Source organism: Pseudorca crassidens, chromosome 11, assembly GCF_039906515.1.
Source record: "Pseudorca crassidens isolate mPseCra1 chromosome 11, mPseCra1.hap1, whole genome shotgun sequence".
In the NCBI taxonomy this organism is placed as follows: Eukaryota; Metazoa; Chordata; class Mammalia; order Artiodactyla; family Delphinidae; genus Pseudorca; species Pseudorca crassidens.
In genome coordinates, this window is record NC_090306.1 from 42996621 (window position 1) to 43021712 (window position 25092).

The 25092-nt window shown below is 42.5% G+C and overlaps 2 long non-coding RNA genes across 2 annotated transcripts in view; one reads left to right on the forward strand and one right to left on the reverse strand.

Moving 5' to 3' along the window:
* Positions 1 to 6: 6 nt before the first annotated feature.
* Positions 7 to 20932, forward strand: LOC137201874 (uncharacterized). The gene is made up of 2 exons (XR_010932392.1): positions 7 to 211; positions 13659 to 20932. It is a non-coding gene; the product is annotated as an uncharacterized lncRNA (long non-coding RNA).
* LOC137201873 (uncharacterized) overlaps positions 6406 to 25092 on the reverse strand; it is a 31656-nt gene continuing 12969 nt past the window's right edge. Inside the window, exons 2-3 of the long non-coding RNA XR_010932391.1 lie at positions 10562 to 10710; positions 6406 to 7094 (exon numbers count right to left, since the gene is read on the reverse strand). This is a non-coding gene — a long non-coding RNA (uncharacterized lncRNA). The remainder of the gene's footprint in view (positions 7095 to 10561; positions 10711 to 25092) is intronic.

Here is a 25092-nt window from a genome sequence, read left to right on the forward strand (position 1 = left end):
TTGGTCAAGTCCCTCTGTCTGTGGTCAGTAATTACATCAAATGGAAGGTGCTTATGATGATGCTCTGGATGCAGCAGTTGCTGGTGGCAGTGGTCCTGGGCACCTGACTTGAGCTCATTGTGAGTCATAGTAAAACTAAGAGCAGTTTTCCTTTCCGAATGCTTCCCACTTTACCACGGACAGAAATAACTGAAAATAAGGAACAAGCTATGTGAGTAAATAGCATACGTATAGTGTATTGCTAAGCACTGAAATCTGTGAATGTGAATGTGTGTGTGTGTGTGTGTGTGTGAGAGAGAGAGAGAAAGAGAGAGAGAGAGAGAGAGAGAGAGAGAGAGAGAGAGAGAGAGAGGCAGAGGCGGGGGGAGGGGAAAGAGAGAGAGAGAATGCTTGACATTTTAAAAGCCCATTTCCCGATAGACAGCTGGTCAAATTCCTAACCGGTGAGGCTGGGAAGAGATACTGAACACTCTTTTTTTTCGTTTGTTTTACGCGGGCCTCTCACTGTTGTGGCCTCTCCCGTTGTGGAGCACAGGCTCCGGACGCGCAGGCTCAGCGGCCATGGCTCACGGGCCCAGTCACTCCGCGGCATGTGGGATCTTCCCGGACCGGGGCACGAATCCGTGCCCCCTGCATAGGCAGGCGGACTCTCAACCACTGCGCCACCAGGGAAGCCCCTGAACACTCTTAAGGGGAAGTCTTGAGTTCCCTATATTCTGTTTACATGAAAAATGTAGACATTTGACCTTCTCCTTGAGTATTAGCAATTTGTTGCTCCCGTTCTTTTTTATCTGTCTTCAGCTGCCAAACACCTTCTAAAGCAGAAGGGGAAGCTAAAATTACAAGCTTGGCCTCCACTTAAAAAATAGAGAAAGAAACCTCACAAATGTAAATGAATTAACACTCACTATTACCTAATATGCAGTGTTCAAATTAGCAGGGAGTTACTTGCTTCCTAATTTAGATTAGCTACAAAATCAACCTTCAGTGCATGTTTTTGTGGCCATCTTACATCCCTCCTCAAAGCTTCCTTTCACTAGGTATAAAATAGTTTTATTCTATAAACCTTATAACACTTTTCCTTTTGAGTTTACTATGTCTGATGATTTTCATGTCCTATTTCCCTTCATCCCATTTATCTCTATGCACAATTTTCTGCTGTATAGTTTTTCACATTTTTTTTTTTTCGCGGTACGCGGGCCTCTCACTGCCGTGGCCTCTCCCGTTGCGGAGCACAGGCTCCGGACGCGCAGGCCCAGCGGCCATGGCTCACGGGCCCAGCCTCTCCGCAGCATGTGGGATCCTCCCGGACCGAGGCACGAACCCGCGTCCCCTGCATCGGCAGGCGGCCTCTCAACCACTGCGCCACCAGGGAAGCCCGTTTTTCACATTTTGATATCTCTGAAATCAGGAAGCATCTCACAACCAATGGTATCTGAAATTCAGTGAAATATCGTAAGTTCTTTCTGAGTGAGCTTTTCTACCTCCTACCAGCCACTGAATGATGTTCTTCCTTACAACCATTTGGTTCTAATTCATAAATTGTGTAAAAGTCTTGCCTTATTTTTGTGAAATGATTTGATATTAATATAATTCCAATAGCACTCTGATGTATATATTCATAAGAAGTGGCACATAAGTCTACCTTATTTTAATGACTATATGATATTCCATTATTTGAATATATCATAATTTTATTAGCCAGTCCCTACTGATATTATAAATAATGTTCAGATAAACATACTTTGTATACTTACCTAATTATTTCCCTAAGATACATTTCTAAAAGTAGAGAATTACTACTAGTATTAATAGTAATACGAGTGCAACAAGCTTTCCTGACACTATGTTTTCATGTGTTAACTGGGCTATAAACCTTTATTTCTGGTCTAATGATGATCATTTCCTTTCTCTTATTCATTTTTTTAGTGTAGTAAAACATATAACATAAAGTTTACCATTTTAACTATCTTTAAGTATACAGTTCAGTGACATTAATTATATTCACATTGTTGTGCAAATATCACCATCACCCATCTCCAGAAGGACGATCTTCTTTAAGGCTATATATTGCCAAATTGCCCTGTAGAAGTAAATAACTGCTGTTCCTCACAACAACTTATTTATCTATTAACTACATTTGTTGAATAGTCTCATGTGTCGAGCAATGTACTAGATACCCATAAATATTATATTAGTTAAGATGGTTTTGTTGCAAATGACAGAAAATCCAACACAAACTGACAAGCAATAATTTTCTTTCCAAGTATGGCTGAATTCAGTTCTTTTTCCATCACCAGGACTCTGTTTCTCTCTCTCTCTCTCCTGGTTGTGTTCTCTCCAACTATTGCCTTCATTTTCAAATATATTTGTCTCTTGTGGTATGAAAATAGCCCTGCGCCTAATGACCATGTGCGGAAGAAAGAGAGAGAGAGAGAGAAGAATCCCTCTTCCAGTAACTGAAGACAGTCCTGAGATTTACTATGATTGGAAAGGCTTAGAGCACGTGGCTCACCTAAACCAGTGAGGCCACAGGAAATGGAACAATAACTGGCTGATTTAGGCCTGTGTCTTGTCCTCCACCCTGGGGCAAGGTGTTGGGGGAAGCCGCATCCAGATCACAAAGACCAAGAGCAGAGAATTCACAGAGAAAATCAGGCATGTTGCCAGAAGAACAGGAAGGGACACTGGTGACAAAAACAATGTCCACTTCCATTCAGGAGTAGAGTGAGGGTATCATATAAGAAACCATATCACACATCTATAAAAATGCAGTTAACGAGAGGAAGTGAAGTTTTGTTCAATATATCTTTTTTTTTTTTTAGGCATATATAGTGCCATGTACTGTACTAGGTACTGATGCTATAAATATGTTAAAAAAATTCAGCCATGGCCTTCAGGAAATTTATACTCTAATGAGGAAACAGACATATAAACAGATCTAATAGGCTGAGTGTCAGGAGAGATGGGGGTGCCGCAGAAGCCCAGACAAGGGCACCCACAGTCCAGCCTGAGAACACAGGAAAGGCTTCCTGGAACAGATGACACCTGAGCTGAATCTTACCGTGTGACATGAAGAAAGGTAGAAAGAGACTTCAAGGTAAAGAGAACTTCATGAAATGGTTGGAGGGGAATTAAAAATAGTTCAGTATCCAAAAACTAACATCTGTTGAATGCTACTATATGCTAGACACTACTATATGCCCTTTTCCTATAATATTGATGTTTCATATAATTAATATGTTCAGAGAAGAGTGAATACCTGGCATCCTGGAAGGAAGGTTCATGAAAAGGAAAACAAAATAAAACAAAACATAACAAAAACAAACAAATAAACCCAGAAAAATCAGGCTGATAAAAGCAGGTTGGAATCAGATTATGGAAGGGCTTTCAATATCTACATTATACCTAACTCAGTAGGTAGTAGGAGCTAATGAAAGTTTTAGGGCAAGGGTTTGACATGATCAAGGCTGTACTTTATAAATATTTTCCAAATTTGATACCTGCAAGATGGGAGAGAATGGAGAAAATTGTATTTGGAAGACTATTGAAGAGGTTGCTAAAATATTCCAGCCAGAGGACAAGAGTCCCTTTCTACCCTCCTGACTCTCAGACACTGCTGACCTTCTTGTAAACTCTCTCCACAATGCCCTCTGGAATCTTTGCTTCATTAGACCAACCTTATATTCTTAATCTCTATAGAGTATACCCTTCTCCTCCTTGCCCTAACTGAAACTTTTTTTTTTTTTCTCTCAGGAATTCACTTCTACTGAGCCCCCTTGAGCAGAGGTAATTGATCATCCCATTGGACCAGAGCTTGCCCATTTGCAAACCATTTCTAGCCACCTCGCTCCTTCTGTGAGGACCATCCAGCCCTCCCTCATCTTCCAGGCTTCACTTACTCTCCCCTCTTACGTTATACTCTACTGGAAGTTCTTTGGCAATTGTCATTTAGATGCTAAATCCAATGGGTTTCATATTTTAACTTGGGATATTTGATTCTATTGACTATTGTTTCTTGACAGATTCTCTAGAAATTATTTTTTTCTGTTTCTCCTCATACCCGACTGGCCATTCTTCTTAATCTCTTTTGCAAGTTCTTCCTATCCCCACTTCTTAAATTTTATTTATTTATTTATGGCTGTGTTGGGTCTTCGTTTCTGTGCGAGGGCTTTCTCTAGTTATGGCAAGTGGGGGCCACTCTTCATCGCGGTGCGCAGGCCTCTCACTATCGTGGCCTCTCTTGTTGCGGAGCACAGGATCCAGAGGCGCAGGCTCAGTAATTGTGGCTCACGGGCCTAGTTGCTCCGCGGCATGTGGGATCTTCCCAGACCAGGGCTCGAACCCGTGTACCCTGCATTGGCAGGCAGATTCTCAACCACTGCACCACCAGGGAAGCCCCCTCTATCCCCACTTCTTAAGTGTAAGTGCGCCTTGGGCTTCTTCCTCAGCCATCTTCCCTTCTCACCTGCCATGCTCCTCTAACGGTTTGAATCTCCACCCAAGTGTTGGTGAGCTGACAGCTCACAAATCCACACCACCAGCCCCAGGCTCTCCCGTGAGCTTTAAAAATTTACGTGTCCAACTGCCTACTAAGCAGCACTAAGTCAATGTTTCACTGAAAGTCCAATTCCACATGCCTGAAAGAGTAAACTCTTTCCCGTCTCCCCAGGCACCCAAGCAAAACCTAGAAGTCACTTCAACTCTCCAATTTCACTAATCACTTATAATCAGTCACTGAGTATTGTTAATTCTGCCTTTTTACTGTCTCTCATAGCTCTCTTCTCTCCGTTTTCAGTATAACTTCTTATTTGTTTGTTTATTGGCTGCATCAGGGCTTAGTTGCGGCACGCGGGATCTTCGTTAAGGCATGCGGGTTCTTCATTGTGGCATACGGGCCTCACTCTATTGCAGCACACGGGCTTCTCTAGTTGAGGCGTGCAAGCTCAGCAGTTGTGTTCTGCAGGCATAGTTACCCCACCTGCATGTGGGATCTTAGTTCCCTGAACAGGGATTGAACCCGAGTCCCCTGCATTGGAAGGAGGATTCTTTACCACTGGACCACCAGGAAGTCCCCGTTTTCAGTATAACTTCTTTAATTTAGGATCTCATTATCCTTTGCCTAAAATGTTAGCTTTTTATTTTGAAGATTTTCAAATATACATAGAGTATAACAAACTCCTACATATCCATCATCTGGATTGAATAACTATTAACTTTTTGCCATAGCTACCTCATCTATTATTTCTACAATGTTTTAGAGCAAATCCAAACATCATGACAACTCACCCATAAACACTTCAGTATGCTGTTTTATTATGTTACCACAGTAGCATTTTCACACCTAACAATATTAGCAAGAATGCCTTAATATTATCTAATACTCTGTTTTTCTTCCAAATTTTCTCTTTACAGCTGGCCTGTTTGAATCAGGATCCAAACAAGGTCCACACATTTCATGTAGTTGAATCCTCTTAGAAAGTAAAACCATTCCCTCTCTTTGATCCTTCCCATTGAAATTTTTAAAATTTAATTAATTATTTGGCCACACTGTGCAGCTTGCAGGATCTTAGTTCCTCGACCAGGGATTGAACCCAGACCCCCTGTAGTGGAAGTGCAGTCTTAACCACTGGACCACCAGGGAATTCCCTCCACTGATTTTTTGAAGAGACTGAGTCAGCTGTCTTGTCTCACCTAAATTTTTGTATTGCCTACTTGCCTTGGGTCTTGCTTCTTCCTACCTCTTCCCCATTCTATCTTCTACACTGCCATTGGAGCCGTCTTTCAAAACTGCAGTTTGGATCACGTTACTTCCCTGCTTGAAACTCTTCAAAGGTTCCCATGAGCTGCCACAACAAAATCTAAACTTCTTCCTTTGTCATATAATGTTTCACATCATACTAACTTTCCAATTTAGTACGATGCTTCCTCATACGATGCAGACCAAAATTTTCTTTTTTTTCCCCCCAAACGCCAGGCTCACTCTCTGTCTGAATGCCATGTACTTGCCTCACTTCCACCTGGAAAATAACCTTCATTTCCCAAAGCTCAGCTCAAGTATCACCTCCTCTATGACATTTTCCTGATTCCTTAAATCCCAACCCAGGCAAATTGACCATCTCCTCCTTCCATCCTAGTCCCCACAGTGCTCTACTGCACATAAGTGTTTACACTGCTGGTTCCTTCTGAGGCTCCTTGATGCTGGGTCCTACTCCTTGTAGCAGTCTTATCAGCTCTCAGGGGCTTAGCAAAAAATGGGCTTTTATTAAGTGCTTGTGCGTAAGTGAATGAATGACAAATGAATGGGTTTACATTCCAACCTGGGAAACACTAGATCTGTTCAAAGAAGAAATTCCTAACAATCTCTACTGCTCACAGCTCTTGAGGCTGTGCGCGCACAGCCAGGCTTAAGTCAAAGACAGGCCCACTCACATTTGAGAGCAGACCCCAGACCTTCAGCCTGTTGAATTTCATCCTGTGTCCCTACAAGAAGCACGTGGCATTGGGTGACTCAGGTTCTATTACAAGACCATTGGATTCTTAGTAAAGGGAAACATTTCTGAAAACATAGTCCTTGGGTGAGGGGAATTCCTTCCTTGGAGAAAGAAAGTTGCTTTCCTGGCCAATAAGGCTTATTATCAAGCATAGGATAAACTAGGAAAAGGCACGTTAGTGACAAAGCTGATTAGCAAGCTGTTGTTCAGCATCGTGTGTTTAAAGTCTATGAACTAATTTCATAACACTGCATGTCACTTCCTTCTTTTGGCCTGTGTTTTTCAGTCTTCCAAACAAAGATACTGGACTAGGTGATCTCTAAGATCTTTTCCAGCTCTATAATTTTATTATCTAATTCTTACATAATACCAGTATAACATGTTTTTGATATGATAAAGGTTCAAGAATTATTGATGGAATTTCACAGACGGAAACTGAGGGCAGCGGGGCGAGGGATCTGCTTCAGAAACGTGCAGGCAGTGCCAGGGCCTGAATCCTTCCTGAGCTCTGTTTTATGAAGCAATCGATATTTCCTGCTGCTGGGTGGAACTGCAGTATCTTTCCCTTTAGAAAAGGTGATCTGTTTTTCCCCCCGGGGCCTGCAGAGAAAAAAAAAAAAGGTCAGAATATTACTATGAAAAATTTTACCATACGCTTATTCCACTCCCATAGCCTACTAGGGTTTGAATCTCACGGTATTGAAAGTAAGAAAAGTCAGTGGTGCTGAGACTGCCAGGGGTTAAGTAAGAAGGAGGCTGGAGGAGAAGGGGAACAGATTTGAGCTGCTGGGGATACCTTTCTGTGTTTGTGGACTAGGATGGGGGATGGGGCACTAATCCCAAAGGCATAAAGACAAGATCAGCCTCATCTCTTCTCTCTGTTCTTGGCAAGGGCCCGTCTAGCTAGAAAGAGCAATCTGTCAGGTCTAATTAGCATAGAAGAAAGTGAACAATGGGCCCCCAGCTCTAAAATGACAGCCCAGTTTAATGGTGTGGAGGAGCCTGGGAGGGATGTGTGCTTTGTGTGCTTGGAATTGGTTCCTTTAAATGAATCCTTTCTGAACTCAAACTGCAAAACAACTTAAACTGGATTCTTATTTAGTTGACCAGAAATCTTCAGGTCCCTGCGCCTTTTAACACAGGCACATCCAGCAAAAGCAGATGAGAACCCAGCTCTGTTTCAAAGGTGAGGCTGTAATTGGAAATAGTTACGTCATGCAGTGTGGACACGGTGCTGTGTGTAGGCAACTGATATATTTTTTTAATTTGTTCATATTTCTCTTTTGTGTTTAATTATATTGGTGATAGTATTTCTCTTATTATTTTTGCAACCCTTTTTATTCTAAGGTTTATAATTAGATTCTCAAATTTCAGAACAGCCTGAAATTTTAGTAGGACCACAAATAAACACATTTTAAGGTGCAAAAGTATTTAATGCATTTTTGGCTTATACTTTAAATGGCCCCTCTGATTTGTATATTTCAGTTCTTGCATCAAAAGTAGGTTTTACAAGAAAAGAGTATATTTTATAAATAGAATCAAATAGATATATTCCTTAAAATAAATACATGAATACAGGTTATTGAAGCCTAAAAACTATGCATGTGCATAATCTAAAGCTTCAAATAATAGAGGCCCATCTATTATCAGCAAATATTGTACTGAAGACTAACGGCTTGTTAATTTAACTCTGCCTCATTGTGGGACATTCAGACATCTTAAAGGTGTATAAATAAATAATTCTCTGAAGTGGAGGAGAGAGAATGGGAAGAGAGGAAACACAAACACAATTCATAAGTCTCAGTCTGCATGATTTTGCTGTTCTTTCCTGAGCATTATTTCGTTTAATGCTCAAAGCACCCTCTGAAGTATGTAACTATTATCTTGATAGTTAAGGAACCCTGAGAGATTAGCCCAAGGTTACAGAGAAATGCAGAGTCATGCCCTGAACCCAGGTTATCTGGCTCGAAGCCTAATGTACTTCACAGCTCTGTATTTCTGGTAGAGTCAGACATTACATGTTAAAAATCATCCAATTGATAATAATAATGCCAACATGAGGACTCTCTTCTAATCTCTTGGTCTCTTATGAACATGAATGTGGCAGTGGATTTTAGTTTGTGTATTTGTACCACTTGTTTTACTGCATATTGCTAACCTTTTATGTTCTAACACCATCACTTGTTTCTTTCCTGTCCTTTCTTTTTTTTTTTTTCTTACATACACGTTATTTGAATAAATTATCTCGTAGAAAGATAAAGTCTGCCAATGCTATGTACCTCACCCCGGACCCAATCCTCTCCCCAGAGAAATCGGTTATCAATTTGGGGTGTAACCAACTGTTTATATGTATGTTTGCATAGATGTGTGTGTTTGTATTATACTGGTTTGTATCTTTCCAAAACATAAATGGTACCATTGTTGTACTTTTTACTCTGCAACTTGCTTTTCTTTCTTTCTTTTTTTAACTTACTATGCCTTGTGGAGATCTTTTCATGGCAGTACATTGAAATCTAATTCATTCTTTTTAATTGTTACATCACTTAGCATTCCATGCACTCTCACTTTTACTGTTTCCTCTCTACCTTGCCTCTGCTTTTGGTTTTTTTTTTTTGCGGTACGCGGGCCTCTCACTGTTGTGGCCTCTCCCGTTGCGGAGCACAGGCTCCGGAGGCGCAGGCCCAGCAGCCATGGCTCACGGGCCCAGCCGCTCCGTGGCACGCGGGATCCTCCCGGACCGGGGCACGAACCCGCGTCCCCTGCATCAGCAGGTGGACTCCCAACCACTGCACCACAGGGAAGCCCGCCTCTGCTTTTGAAATGGCTTAGTGGCATGGCAAGTCAACATTTAATCATATTTGTATGTAGAGACAAGCATAAGCTTTATGACTCACTGGAGTGTTAATAAGTAAGAAAGGAAGGAAACATAGGAAGTGCGTACCAACACTGAGCTAAGAGGCCTAGGGTAGGCACAGTGTTAGAAGATTTGTTGCCTCTCAGCTTCTGAATTTTAGCATTTACTTTTTTAAAAGACCCACCCATTCTCCAGAAATCTATTCCTTATATATAAGAGATAACAGTAACATACTTGACAGCATGCTGTGAGGATTAAATGAGATAACATATAGGAAAAAACATCAAAACCATGCAAACTGAAATGTGTACGTTATGAACTGTGTTTTCTTAGCATCTTCCCTCTTTCCCTCCCACTTCACAACATTATGTTGTGAGGCGATCCCTCAAAGAAGGGCAGTTAGTAAATGGAACCATGAATGTCATTATTAGCTATTCTGGAGCAGGGATGTACCTAAAAGCATGCACCTTGGAGACTAATCTCTGGATTCAAGTCCTGATGTGGTTATTTATTAGTTGTGTGACTTGGGTAATATCTTGTCATATGTCAAATAAGAGTAGTAATCATGGTAAACTTAGCCTGTGAGATTGTGGTGAGGTCTAAATGAGTTAATGTGTATAAAGTATACAGTTTCTGGCATACAGGGAAGTCAGCTGCTGTCATCATTATCAGAGAAGTTGCAATATCCCCACTTCCATTTTCTGTCTACAGAGTATCACTCTCCATTTTCTTCAGATGTGACAATAAAGACAGGCCTGATCTCAGGATTAAAGCACAGCCATTGTTCCTTATATATATATATATGTGTATATATATATATGTATATATATGTATATGTACAATGTATATATATTTTTTAAGCAAGTATTCTGTGAGCACCTACTGCATGTCTAATACCCTGCTGGGTATGGTGTGAAGCATAAGGGAAGTTCAAGACAGGGCTCTTGCCCTCAAAGTTCTTGTTAGTTATTAAACCGAAGTACCTTAATGTATGAGGTTAACACTGGAAAGAACTTTGAACCTGTCAGATGAAAGGCATTCTGTAATATGCTCTCTGGGTAACAGATAATAACATAAACACAGGGTAGTATTATGACTATACACGCCCAGTGCTATTTTGTCAAAATTTTCTGTTAATGACAAAGGTATATATAGCCTTTACCACCTGCTTATTCGTTTCTTGTCTAGCCTCAGAATCATTTTAGAAGCTTACCTGTAGGACGTGAGCCATCAGATCATACACTTGTGCTGGGTGGTTTCCTGGCTGGGGGTTGCTCTTACTTCCTCTTGAAAGTGCTGGAAAGAATGAGGTCCCCAGGAGCTGGTAGAGAAGAGCTGCTCTCCACAGGACCCAAGGCTAGGCTGAGTACAAATGTGCAGATACTGTGTTACTCTGGACAACATAGCTGATATTAGTGGGCAGAGAAAATCCCCAAAGACTCAGAATTGTCTTAAAGAGCCTGAGGATGCCACTTGAAGGGACTGAAGGGACTTTATTTTGGGGGGTGAATTCCCAGGAAATGAACCTACAGTATTTCCAAAATGTCAGCCTAGTCTTTAGCCCAGGAAGCTTTCTCTGACCAACAGAGCCCATTTTCTGTCGTGTGTGCAAACCCATTCCAGCCGGCCCAAATTGAAATTCCAACTGGATATAAAAGGTCACCCCAGCTGTCAAGCACAGAAGCCACGTGTGGCTTTTGGTTTAAGAATCAGTCCGGGGAGCAGATGCTCTGAGTGCTTGGGGAGCGGCAGGCCTATTCCTGACACAAGAACAAACACCCTTTGTCTTGATTCCACATGTAAGTCAGGGATAGAAATTTTGAATGTGTTTACCTTTAAAGGAGCTAGAGTAAATCATTCTTATGAGGAAAAAATCACTTGTAGTGTAAAAAAGTGTGGTTTCCCTGCACATCCCTGTGCAGGGAAATCCCTGCTGAAGGGATTTCCTAGCAGACAAAAGAGTATGCTCATTAAATCATACACCTCTGCGAGGAAGAGATTCTTAAGAGTAAAGGTGCAGGACATCTATTATTAGGTTAAGAAGGATTCAAAACACTGTCTCTACCACCCCTTTCTGAAGGTGATCTTTTTATTTTTATTTGATAAAGAGAGGCACCTTTCTGAAATTTTTGCCTAGAAACCCAGAATAAAACTTACAGCATGTTAGAATTCTAAAAACAGTTTGACTGTGCATTTCACAGAGTTCAGGGCTCCAAAATATGCTGTCCACATCTTTATTGGGAATTAACTTCTTTTGCCCTCCTCTGAGAGATGTAAGCAGCTGTTGTATTAGACTTGAGAGAGAGCCCATTTTCCAAGGAAGAACAAAGAGAAAGCGGGCACCCCTCCCCCTCGGAAAAGCCACTTTGCTTTGTCTGAGCCGACTCCCTCTGAGGACTGCAGCAGGGGAGGTTCAGAGCTGCGTCCCTGCCGATTAGTTTAATAACACTTGGTTCAGCAGTCCTGGGGATGTGGGGAGATGTGTGCTTGCCTGCACAGCATTAATGTTATCAGCTGCCCTGTTCATGTGTCCTCTCCCGGGAGGACACTTTTATAACACAGTAACACTTAGGGAGACATTCCCCTCCTTTACTTCTGTTTCTCTGCAGATAAACAAATGTCAGGTATGTCTTGGATCCTGTCCCTAACTCAGTCAAGTTACTATGTATCCATTACTCTTTGTCCTCCAAACACTGAGCTCTCAGTGTTCATCTGATTGGGTCCAGATTGTGAAGGCTAGAGTAGTCGTGAACAGGACTTGGGGGCCCAACTTTCCTTCTCCAGGACCCTCAAGAAGCTTCTCTTCCAGTTGGCTTCCTAATTTCTGGTGCTGCTGCTCAAAAGAGACGGCATGCTTTGAACTAGAGCCTATAATTAATGCCTACAGCTATGCCTTGATGGGAGACTGGAATTTTCATGTCAGAGAACAGGGACCTGATAAACAGCATGACTAGTCCAAATGAAACCGTCCATCCTTGGGCCTTCACTACCTTACAAGAAGAAAAATGGAAATGTACAATTCTTCTGCTTAAGGCACTGAATCTCTGCAAGTGGAAGGAACAAGAAGGTTATTAGCGCATCATTCTGGGGAACGTGAAGGACAGGGCTCTGTAGGAGAAAGCATCAGCTTAATGAAGGGCAACATAAAGCTCTACACCGCATAAAAAGGGGGAAGCTGCGCTTTGGCATCATCTTGCAGGTTTCAGTTCCCAGCAATCACGCTGGCTCAAGAGCAGAAGCACAACCGTCATCTTCTTTCTGTGGGATTCAGCCATAGGTGGAGAAAGGTGGTACCACAATTCTCTCCCAGTGGATGATGATGACGTTTTCTAGGCAGATGATTGCGGAGGCTCCTGTCAAATGAGTGAAGAGAAAAAGGAAGTGGGGAGAGGAGGAGGGACTCTAGAAATGGAACTGCAACAACCCTGGAATAAAAATGAGGGGCCATAATAAGAAATGATAAGCACAATCACCTTGAAATTCAACCCTCTGCCCTTTTTTTCCCAACTTGCTTCTGATAACCTCTTTTACTATTTTGTAAATAACTTAAAGCAGGATGGGAAAAACGAAAGAGAGCCCCTATCAGGTTCTATTTTTCACTCTCCTTTATGATTGCTTTAAATAACAATTATACCATGAAAATCAAATCCACCCTTTTTAGCTTTAGGAAGGTATTAACAACAGCTAAGCCCTTTGAAACACTGTATCCCCAAACCACGACGGGCCTCTAAGGTGTCTCTTCTCGACAGAAAGACTGCTCTGGTTGTGCGCATTACTTTCGGTTTTGTTGGGTAAAGGGCATAACGTGCAGCAACTTGAGTGCAAACGTGTTTGAAATGTCTGTCGGGACCAAGTGTCGGGGGAGCCATGCCGCAGCCTCCGACGAGATCCGCGCTTTCTCCCTTTTGACCAGCAGGCGACGCTGTTTTCCGGGCGCCCAAGGCCGCCGCCCCGCCCGCTTCTAAGGTCACTTCCGCTGCGGCCCCGCGAGGCTCTACCGTGCTACGCCTTGTTGGTCTTTTTCGAGCCAGTCTTTCTTCACCCAGCGCTGCCTACTGATATTTCTGAACCACTGTACTCTTGTGACAGTTTATGCTACTTGGAAACTTGCTTCTTGAGTCCTTTGAGACAGTGGAAATTCTTTAAAAAAACATGTATTTGGGATTGCGTAATCACTGATTTTTTTTTAAACGTCTCAAATACATTTCAACTTGGCTAAGTAAAAAGAGCTTCTGACCCGACAAAGAAAGCAATATATGTTGGAAATTGGAGTGGTTAAAAAAACAAATTCCTCTTCCTGTTTATTCCAGACTCTTCTGCAGGTTTAGAGAGAGGGTCGCGAAAATTCAGCTGCGGCGCCATCTGCTGGAAGCGCCGCGACCCTGCAAGACCGTGCCGGGGAAGGAGAAAACGGGTTGCAGGTGAAGGTGTGGACTTTTGCCCAGGAAAGCCTCTGCCACCAAGGTAGCATTTACATGCAGTCCCCTTATCTAAAAAGAGACTAAAATGACCCTACAAGAAAATGGCCTCGGTTTTGAGGAGCCTTCCGGCCTAAATGAACTGACATATGTTATATGGGTGTTCTCAGGAAAACCTGGGGCTTTAGGAGAAAAGGAGGCTTAACTCATTTCATTACTCCCGCACGATTCTCAGGTGCAAAGCTGAAAACTAAAACTCTATTTTCCACCAGTGCACACAGAGAAGTATCAGGCATAGAAGTCACAATGTATTTGTTCTCTTGAATGGAACCGATTTTGCTGAATGGAAGGAAATTTAAAAGCTGAAGAGGGTGACAGAAATAAAATTAATCTGGGAGTGGGGAGGTGTTAAAATGTGGCCTTGGCCGTGGTTTGATATAAGGTCACTAAACCCTGCTACCATTTTCCAGACTCTTAAGTCAGTTCTGATTTACTTGATGATTTTTCTGTTTAGGAAGCTTCAGGCTCTTTCCACACAAGGGTCTAAACCCATTTTCAAACACATTTATATTCATACTTCAAAACAAATCTCAATTCACCATTGCTGGAAACTTTGTTAAAGGCCATAATTAGAAAACTCACGGGGAACTGGAAGAAAGCAAGATTTAGAGCAGAATTACAGTTGGCCCACCCATCTGGAAAAATATGGTATCACAATAGGAAACATTTGTAATGGAAAAATGTTATCAAACTGACCCTCCAGAGCTTGATAATAACATTCTAACAAAAATGAGTTTTTGTTTTCTGGGATGAGCTTATAATGGTTTTCCTGAAAAAGATGAAGTAGCTTTACCAACAATATAACCTTTTGGAACCTAACTGGTTATATAGTTCTTCGGGTCCATGTCATGTGACTTCCATATACAGTCAGTGTTTTATAAAGACATCTTTTGGTGCTTCGATAACTAAGCCCTCATGGATGAGACCTACCTGATTCTACTGCCACAGTGAATACTTTTATAGAGAAAATGTTAACCCTCCATATGGATGCTTGAAGAAAATAAACTAGGAAAACAGGATGAGAAATAAGAATCCATTGTGATGATGCATGGATGGACTGTATCAGAGAACTAGAAGATTGAGTATATTTTCTATTTTGAATGAGCAAAGAGTTATTGGGTACCAAATTGTTACCAGTAGAGAAAATATTTTTTAATTAATTTATTTATTTTTGGCAGCATTGGGTCTTCGTTGCTGTACAGGCTTTCTCTTCGTTGCGGTGTGTGGGCTTCTCATTGCAGTGGCTTCTTTTGTTGCAGAGCACAGGCTCTAGGCGTGCAGGCTTCGGTAGTTGTGACACACAGGCTCAGTAGTTGTGGCATGCAGGCACAGTAGTTGTGGTGCATGGACTTAGTTGTTCCGCGGCATGTGGGATCTTCCCGGACCAGGGATGGAACCCTGCGTTGGCAGGCAGATTCTTAACCACTGCGCCACCAGGGTAGCCCAAGTAGAGGAAATATTTGATGGCTGATGCCACATCTGTCGTACCTCTCTTCTACCAATGTATTTGTGAGGAGTGTCTCTCATAGAAATAAATAGCTTGATAACAAATCAGCAGTGTGAGTGGTGGCATGCAGTGGAATTGAGCATCCCTTGGTGAAGGGACTTTCAGGGTCTCTGGTTTAGGACAGTGCAGGAGGGGATCAGAGGTGGAGCAGTGAGAGCCAGACAACTTAAGCCCTTGTGATCTCTTCAAAATTCAGAAACTGAATTTTTCTCTTCTATGGTTCTTATTGTTTCATTAGCTTATTTGTTTAGAGGGTGCCTGCACCCTCAGAACAGAGCCCCACGTACAAACTTCCTGAGACTTTCTTCACAGATGTCTCAAGAGTATTCACTGAGCACTATTTCTGGTGAACCCAATATAAAAAGTCTACACATTCCCCCAGCAATTGAGCTTGGGGTTCAAATATTTTGTGTTTGGCAAAACGCAAGGGAAATTTTTTCTAGAGATGACCTCTCCCTTGACTTTCAGCCTGTTCTAAATTGGGCTTTAGAGAGAAATGTGACCATTCTTTCAAAAACATGAAACAGATTGAACTTGGTAGACGTTTCTATCTGGACCCTAGAATTAGGTAAATGTGTCTCTCATGGTCAAAATCCTGACTTCACAGAGGACTCGCCTTAACAATGTCAATTCAACTCACTTTTGTTCTCTCAGCACCAGTCAGTCCTCTTCTCCTCACTCCCTGCAAAATGTCAAGCTAACTCTTGCTCCTCAGTGGGTCTTGGCTTTCTGGACACTTCCTCCAAGACTTCCTTGACCTTTCCAGGTGAAGGGAGGGTGTCTCTGCTGAGTTCCCAACACGTTGTGGTTCCCCATCATAGCTCTGTCATACCATATTCCATTGCTTATCTGTCTCCCATACTAGACTCTTAAATCCTGCGAAGACATGCTAAGGCTATTATTATGTTCATTTAGCATCCTCAGTGCCTAATTAGTGCTTCAGTCCAAGCAGATATTAAGTTTTCAACATACAGAGATGGGAAGAAAGGGTATTTCTGATGGAGGAACTGACATGAGCACACACACAGGTATAGACTTGGAAGAATGCCCAGGAGCATGAGTATGGTTTGGCTGAAGCCTGAAAGGGCCTGACAGGAGATAAGATGGGAAAGAGTCTGGGGTGGTTATGAATATTGTGAATGTTAGTTTAAGGCAGTGGTCATCAGAAGTTGAAATAGTTGCAAATGGTGACATTTTTGGTGTGTTGTATATCGGACGAGTACTTTGCATATATTTTCATTAACAAGGCGGAGGCACAGATCTAGCCCATTTCACTTAAGGAAAATATCACTGAATTGGCAAAACTGGTGTACATGGTCAAACTGGGCAGTTAAATAGAATTATTTTCTATCAGAAAAAGGTTAGCTCCATTTTTAAATTAAAAACACCATATAACGGGACTTCCCTGGTGGTCCAGTGGTTAAGAATCCGCCTACCAATGCAGGGGACATGGGTTCAATCCCTGGTTGGGGAACTAAGATCCCACATGCCGCGGGGCAACTAAGCCTGCAAGCCACAACTACTGAGCCCGTGTGCCGCAACTACTGAGGCTGCATGCTCTAGAGCCCGAGCGCCACAACTAGAGAGAAGCCTGTGCGCTGCAACAAAAGATTCCGCATGCCTCAACGAAGATCCCACGTGCCGCAGCTAAGACCCGACACAGCCAAATAAATAAATAAATATTTTAAAAATTAAAAAAAAAAAAGAACCCAGTGTATTACTTCAAAGTCTTCCACCACCTCACTTGTGACTTCTAATTCTAAGATAGTCACTGTGCAAGGCACAGAGGCTTGCCAGGAATTTGTTCAGGGGATGAAGAAGCTGCTGCTCTGTCAGTGTTTCTTACTTGGCTCTCAAGAGATTCTCCCTCAGGCATAATGCATTCTCAAATCATCCCTTGCTTTGGGGAAAAAACACAGTTCAGGATGGCTGAGGAGTTTCTGTTGTGAAGGGTCAGAGCAATTGGAAAGGGGAGGCTGGAAAAGAGAAATCAGCTCAACGTCAGCCATTTCTTGGCAGATCACTTTCAGGAAAGGAAACATTTGGTACTTCAGAATCTGGAAATTGAACCTCTTAATACTATCTATGCTATGTACCCTTAAGTTACCGAGATCCCAGTTTGAAGACTGTGGTTTTAAAAAACCTGGATCTTGGACTTCCCTGGTGGCGCAGTGGTTAAGAATCCGCCTGCCAATACAGGAGACACGGGTTCGATTCCTGGTGTGGGAAGATCCCACATGCTGCGGAGCAACTAAGCCCGTGTGTCACAACGACTGAGCCCACACTCCAGAGCCCGCGCGCCACAACTACTGAAGCCCACGCTCTTTAGGGCCCATGTGCCACAACTACTGAGCTCGCATGCTGCAACTACTGAAGCCCGCGTGCCTAGAGCCTATGCTCCGCAGCAAGAGAAGCCACCGCAATGAGAAGCCCGCGCACCGCAACGAAGAGTAGCCCCCGCTCGCCGTAACGAGAAAGCCTGCGTGCAGCAACGAAGACCCGACGAAGCCAAAAAAAAAAAAAAACAAAAAACTGAAACCTGCATTTTATCCTACAGAACAGTGGTCTCCAGAGTAGAATATACACGAGGTACAGAAAGGAAATATTACAAATTCTGTTTATACTTTTTAAATGTCATCCTCCTAAACTTTCTATGTTGGTAGATGTTTACAATTTATATAAAATGAGCATAATTGTTGACTGCAGGTGAGAGCAAGGAATAGTGCCAGGCATCGGGGAAGATACAAAGAGGTATTCCCTGCCTTCAGAGAGCTGGCAGCCTAGCTGACACATGAAAAAGCAAGTAACAATAGTGAATGCTTGGCTAACTAAAGGGAGGATAAAAGGGAAAAAATTTAAAAGAATGTGGAAAGAGCAATTGTTTTTTATTCTGTTTTTAAACATGCATTTCCTGCAGAAAGAGCTGAATTTTCAGTAAGGCCCTAAAATGGTGATAGTCTTGCCACACTATTTTCATTTCAAATTCCAAGCATTCTATTTGGTCATGTTTCTTTTTCTCCATCTTTAACCACCAAATTGATGTTTTATTTCTGAGTCAGGGGACCATGCCTTTCAGTTCTTAGAAGAAGAAATACCTAAAAATGTGAGATTAAAAAGGATTTATCCATAGTCCTGGTCTTTCAGAAGATATCAACATAATGGTTAAAATGTCCAGGGAAAAAGGAAGTTAGGGGAGTAATTTCAGTAGCTTCCCTATTTTTAGAAATTCTGCTATGATCAAAATTTCCCAGGGAGAGGGATTTTTAAGTTCCCAAAGAACATCATAAGGCATAATGATACATTATAGTTGTGTATAGTAGATCCACTCTCAAAGGAGTTTCATGATCTTATCCTTGCTTTCCCACCATTTATGTCTCTATTGAGTGTAAGGGTGATAAAAGAGGTCAAGAGGCATCCCAGACTCAGTCTGAACAGAAGCTCAGGCCTCCTGACAAAAACTGTGTTGGAAAAGAACCCTGAGGTGTCCATCCAGGTGCTTACTCAGACCCCACCCTCCTCACAATAACTCCATAGGCATTGTTTTAGCCATTTAACAGAATAAAAGAAAAGGAAAAAAAAAAAAAAAAGACTTGGAGAAGATAAGTATACTTGCCGAATACACAATTGCTAAGTGGCAGAGCTGGAATTCAACCAATGTCTGCTTTATTCAAAGCCTGTTTTACTTCCTGGGAGGCAACTGATAATTTTTGATGGGACAGTCTCAAAAATGTGGTAGAGGTAGAAGACAGATAACACAGGGTTTAGTCACTTATTATTCATCAAATATTTATTGACGAGGGTGGGACTTCCAGGTGTGGCAGAGTGAAGAGGTGGGCAAATCAACTCCCCCCCAAAAGCAACTTACAAACCTGGAAAAAATTGGTGAGAACCACCATTTTAGCACCTTGAAAATCGACCAAAGGCATAGAATAATCTGAGAAGTGTTTGTGCTTGAACAACTGCTGAAATTCAGTAATAACAGTGGGACTCTGTGGCATCCTTGCTTGAGGATGCTTCCATTTTCCAACCCTCTCCCCAGCCCGGTCAGCATGGAGATTTTGCCAGGATGGGGGGATGCTGTGAGGACTGGCACAGTCAAAGAGGGCTCACTTGAATTGGAGCAGGAGAGGGCCAATGGTACTACCAACCTGAGGTTGCAGTTGTGGCTGGGGAAAGAGTATTCCTGGCTGAGGTTGTGTACATTTGCAGCTGAGAACAGAGGATCTAAGACAGCCACATACTCCTGTCTGACTTTGAGGATTTGAGCATGGAGGAGCTGTGAAAGGGCCCAATGAAAAGTAAAAGTAAAAGGCCAAGTAGAATTGAAAACAGCCTGAACTTTAAATTTGTTCCCCTGCCCACACACCCATTACTAGAGGACAGAAGCCAGTTTCTGTCCCAACACTGGCTAACCTTTAGGCTACTTAGACACAGGAGTGACCCCTAGGAAGCCAGACTTAAAAATAAAAACAAGAAAAAATCAACTGAGCAGAGATATCGACAGCCACACCCTTCAGAGGAGACAGATTTCATAGATTTAACCAAGGCATGTTACTAAACACACAAACACAAAAGACAGCCTTAAGGGAGAACTCAGAATCCAGAGTTGCTACAATATAGTATTTAAAAATCTAGCTTTCAAATAAAATATGCAAAGAGATAGGAAAGTATGACTCATTCTGAGGGAAAGAAAAAATCAATAGACTCTGTCTCCAAGAAGTTGGATTTATCAGGCAAAGACATCAAAGCAGTTATTATAAATATGTTCAAAGAACTAAAAGAAATCAATGTTTAAAGAATCAAAAGAAATTAGGGCAATAATATATTAACAAATAAAGATGCTCAATAAGGAAACACATAACTTAAAATTTTAAAAATGTAATTTCTAGAGGTAGAAATAAGCAATACTTGAAACAAAAAATTCACTAGAGGGGCTGAAAAGAAGATTCAAGTTAGCAGAGAAAAAGAATCAGTGAACTTGAACCGAAGAGATCAACCGAAATTATCTACTGAAGAATAGAAAGAATGAAAATGGAAGAAAAGTGAAGAGAGCCTCAGAGACTTGTGGGACAACAGACCAACATATGTGTAATGGGAGAGGGAAGAAGAGGTCAGAAAAAAAAAATAATGTCTGAAAACTTCACAAATTTGATTAAAAACATTAATCTACACATCCAAGTAGCTCAACCAACCCAACTAGGATAACTACAAAGAGATCCACACCTAAACACAGCATACAAATTGTTAAAAACCAACAATGGAAAGAAAATCTTTAAAGCAACAAAAGAAAACCACCATGATGGGACTTCCCTTGTGGCACAGTGGTTAAGAATCTGCCTGCCAATGCAGGGGACACAGGTTTGATCCCTGGTCCGGGAAGATCCCACATGCCGCAGAGCAACTAAGCCCGTGCACCTCAACTACTGAGCCTGCGCTCTAGAGCCTGTGCTCTAGAGCCTGCGATCCACAACTACTGAAGCCCATGCACCTAGAGCCCGTGTTCCACATCAAGAGAAGCCGCTGCAATGAGAAGCCTGCGCAGCGCAACGAAGACCCGATGCAGCCAAAAATAAACAAATAAATAAATACATTTTAAAAAGAGCTTAAAAAAAACTCTATATTGATGGGTTATAACATGTACATGTGAGATATATAATAACACTTAATGTATTATTATGTAATACAGATATAACTATATGATAAATAATATTAAGTGTTAATACAAGGATATATTTGAGGTATATATTATAGCACAAAGGAGGGTCTGGGATAGAGTTATATTGGAGCAAATTTTCTATATTTTACTGAAATTAAGTTAGTATTAATCTGCAATAGATAGTAGTGAATTAAGATGTATATTATCCCTATAGTAACCATTAAGAAAATAATTTTGAAATATATGGTAGGGACTTCCCTGGTGGCGCAGTGGTTAAGAATCTGCCTGCCAGTGCAGGGGACATGAGTTCGAGCCTTGGTCCAGGAAGATCCCAACATGCCGCGGAGCAACTAAGCCCGTGTGCCACAACTACTGAGCCTGCACTCTGGAGCCTGCAAGCGACAACTACTGAGCCCACGAGCCACAACTACTGAAGCCTGCGTGCCCAGGGCCTGTGCTCCACAACAAAGAGTAGCCCCTGCTCGCCTCAACTAGAGAAAAGCCCACAAGCAGCAACGAAGACCCAATGCAGTCAAAAATAAAATAAAATAAATAAAATAGTTGGCTTAAAAATAAAATACCAATATTTGGAAATAAAAAGGAGACATCAATGTTTACCCTACAAGAATTAAAATATTGGGACTTCCTGGTGGTCCACTGGTTAAGAATCTGCCTGCCAATGCAGGGAACATGGGTTTGATTCCTGGTCCAGGAAGATCCCACACGCCGCGGAGCAACTAAGCCTGCGCACCGCAACTACTACTGAGCCTCCACGCCACAACTAGGGATGAGCCCTCGCACTGCGTTGAAGCTCCCTCATACAGCAACTAAGACCCGATGCAGCCAAATTTTAAAAATTTAAAAAGAGTCTAGGAGGGACTTCCCTGGTGGTTCAGCGGTTAAGATTCCATGCTTCCACTGCAAGGGGCACAGTTTCGATCCTTGGTCAGGGAACTAAAATTCCACATGCCACGTGGTGCAGCCAAAATAATAAAAATAAATTGTTATAAGAGTTTAGGAGACCAAGGAGGAAACAACAATGGCAACTGAGAAAGAGCAGCCAGGAGGAAAACCAGAAGGGTCCCGGAAACCTAGTGAAGAAAGTGCTAAGTGAAGTGTTTCACAGTGTCAAATGATGTTGATAGATTAAATAAAATGAGAACTGGGAGTGACCATTGGATTTGGTAATGTGGACGTCATGGGTGACTTTTGGAAAAGTGGTGAGGGTTAAAGTCTGATTCCAGCGGGTTCAAAGAGTAGTAGGAGGAAACTGGAGGTATTGGTGGTAGATAATTCTTTGCTATAAAGATGAGGAGAGAAATGGGATAGTAGCCACAGGCAGAAGTGAAATCAAGAGAGGTTGTTTTGGAGATGGAAGAGCATATCTTAATGCTAAAAGTAAACGTAGAATAGAGGGGGGAAATTGATGCAGGAGACAGAAAAGAGAATCACTAGAGTAATATCCTAGAGTAGGCAAAAGTGGATGGGATATAATATACAAGTGGAAAGGTTGGCCTTGAATAAGGGCATGGGCAGTTTATTGTCAGTAGCTAGAAGACAGGCAGAAGTGCATGGGGACAGTCACAAATAGGTAGAGTGTTAAGAAAAATCACCCCAAATTTGGAAATAGGCTAACAGGATTACTGGGTATCTTTTTAGTGAAGAGCTGTGCTCCATCCAGCAGGCCCTCTGGGGATTATCTCATTTTCTAAGGGCCACTACCTTTGCTTGACTTTCTGCTTATTATTGATTAGGATATTTAACAATTCTGTTTCTTTCCTTTAATAAACTTATTTATTTATTTAATTTTGTTTGCGTTGGGTCTTTGTTGCTGCACATGGGCTTTCTCTAGTTGCAGAGAGCGGGGGCTACTGTTGTGGTGCGTGGGCTCCTCACTGCGGTGGCTTCTCTTTTTGCGGAGCACGGGCTCTAGGCGTGTGGGCTTCAGTAGTTGTGGTGCGTGGGCTCCTCACTGCGGTGGCTTCTCTTTTTGCGGAGCACGGGCTCTAGGCGTGTGGGCTTCAGTAGTTGTGGGGCCAGGGCTCAGTAGTTGTGGCTCGTGGGCTCTAGGCGTACGGACTTCAGTAGTTGTGGCGCACGGGCTTAAGTGTTCTGCGACATGTGGGATCTTCCTGGACCAGGGCTCGAACCCCTGTCCCCTGCCAATCAGGCGGATTCTTAACCACTGCGCCACCAGGGAGGTCCAACAATTCTGTTTCTTATAGCAAACTTATAGCAATGCAAATGGTTCTTGTCTGAGAGAAATACAAATGATTTCTATCCTATGGAAAAGATAACCTCACAGGTTAAGATTTTTTTGTTTTCTCTTGTAGGGCATTAACCAGTTTTGTTTCTACCTAGCAATCTTTTTTTTTTTTTTTTTTTTTTTGACTGCGTCAGTTCTTCGTTGCAGTGCACGGACTTCTCTAGTTGTGGTGTGTGGGTTTTCTCTTCTCCAGTTGTGGTGCGTGGGCTCCAGGGCACGTGGGCTCTGTAGTTTGCGGCACATGGGCTCTCTCGTTGAGGCACGCGAGCTCAGTAGTTGTGGTGTACAGGCTTAGTTGCCTCACGGCATGTGGGATCTTAGTTCCCCAACCAGGGACGGAACTCACATCCCCTGCATTGGAAGGCAGATTCTTTACCACTGGACCACCAGGGAAGTCCCTCTTCCTAGCAATCTTATTCTAATATTTTTAAAGCACCTTTCCTGATGAAATATATCAACTCCTATTCCTCAAATGCTCTTTTTTTTTTTTTTTTTTTTTTTGCAGTACGCGGGCCTCCCGCTGTTGTGGCCTCTCCCGTTGCGGAGCACAGGCTCCAGACGCGCAGGCTCAGTGGCCATGGCTCACGGGCCCAGCCACTCCGCGGCATGTGGGATCTTCCCGGACCGGGGCACGAACCCGTGTCCCCTGCATCGGCAGGCGGACTCTCAACCACTGCACCACCAGGGAAGCCCCCTCAAATGCTCTTTGCACCAGCTTTATCATTTTACTGGTTCCTTAGTCAATAAATCTTGGGCACATGTTTTCTTCTATATTTATATGAGTCATAATTTTAACTTTTTTTAAAAATATAAATTTATTTATTTATGGCTGCGTTGGATCTTCGTTACTGCTCGGGGGCTTGCTCTCGTTGCGGCGAGCGGGGGTTACTGTTCGTTGCGGTGCGCGGGCTTCACATTGCGGTGGCTTCTCTTGTTGCAGAGCACGTGCTCTAGGTATGCGGGCTGCAGCAGCAGCAGCACACAGGTTCAGTAGTTGTGGCACACGGGCTTAGCTGCTCCGCGGCACGTGGGATCTTTCTGGACCAGAGCTCGAAGCCGTGTCCCCTGCACTGGCAGGCAGATTGTTAACCACTGAGGCACCAGGGAAGCCCGATTTTAACTTTTTGAAAATTATATTCTAACAAGGAAGGCACAGTACTAGTTGGAGCTGTGGACAGTCTCTTCTGATTGCTTCTGTTTTCTCAGTGAATAAAGATGCAAAGTTATGAACTGAGTGAGAATGGAGGAAATTTGGAGGGTTTGAGGGTCCTGAAGAAGATATAAAAAAATTTTAGGAGAGTAGGAAAGTGAAGAGATTAAGGGAAATATAGTATTACTGCTGAGCAATGGAAGGCCCACTGGAGGTTAGTGGTCATGAATTTTAAGTGGATCTGTAAGCATGCCACAGCCATGCCTGCAGGCATGGGGTGGGTAGGGTTAGATTTAATCAGGTTTGAAGTTTTGCTAAGTGAGCACAACAAGGAAAATGGAACTAGGGAGTTGCAGGTGTAAGCAGGAGTGTAATTATAGTGATGGACTATGGAAGGAGAGATGTGAGGACATAAGGGGGTAAAGGACAGTAAAAAGGTGGTAGGATCAATGGCTTGTCAGTCTTATTAAGCAGAAGGGTTGTTGGATTGCTTTTCTCTTACTGGAAAGGTAGAGGTGGTGGTTGGATAGTGGGATGCTTAAAACTGAAAACTTGAAGTGATGGGGTCAGTGGGGTGGGGATACTTATTAGAGCTAAGAAGTAAATGGGAGTATGAAAAGAAAAGCCATAAGTGTGAATAAAAGGGGAGGGATGCAGGATAGTAACTCAGGCAGGAAATGACACTAT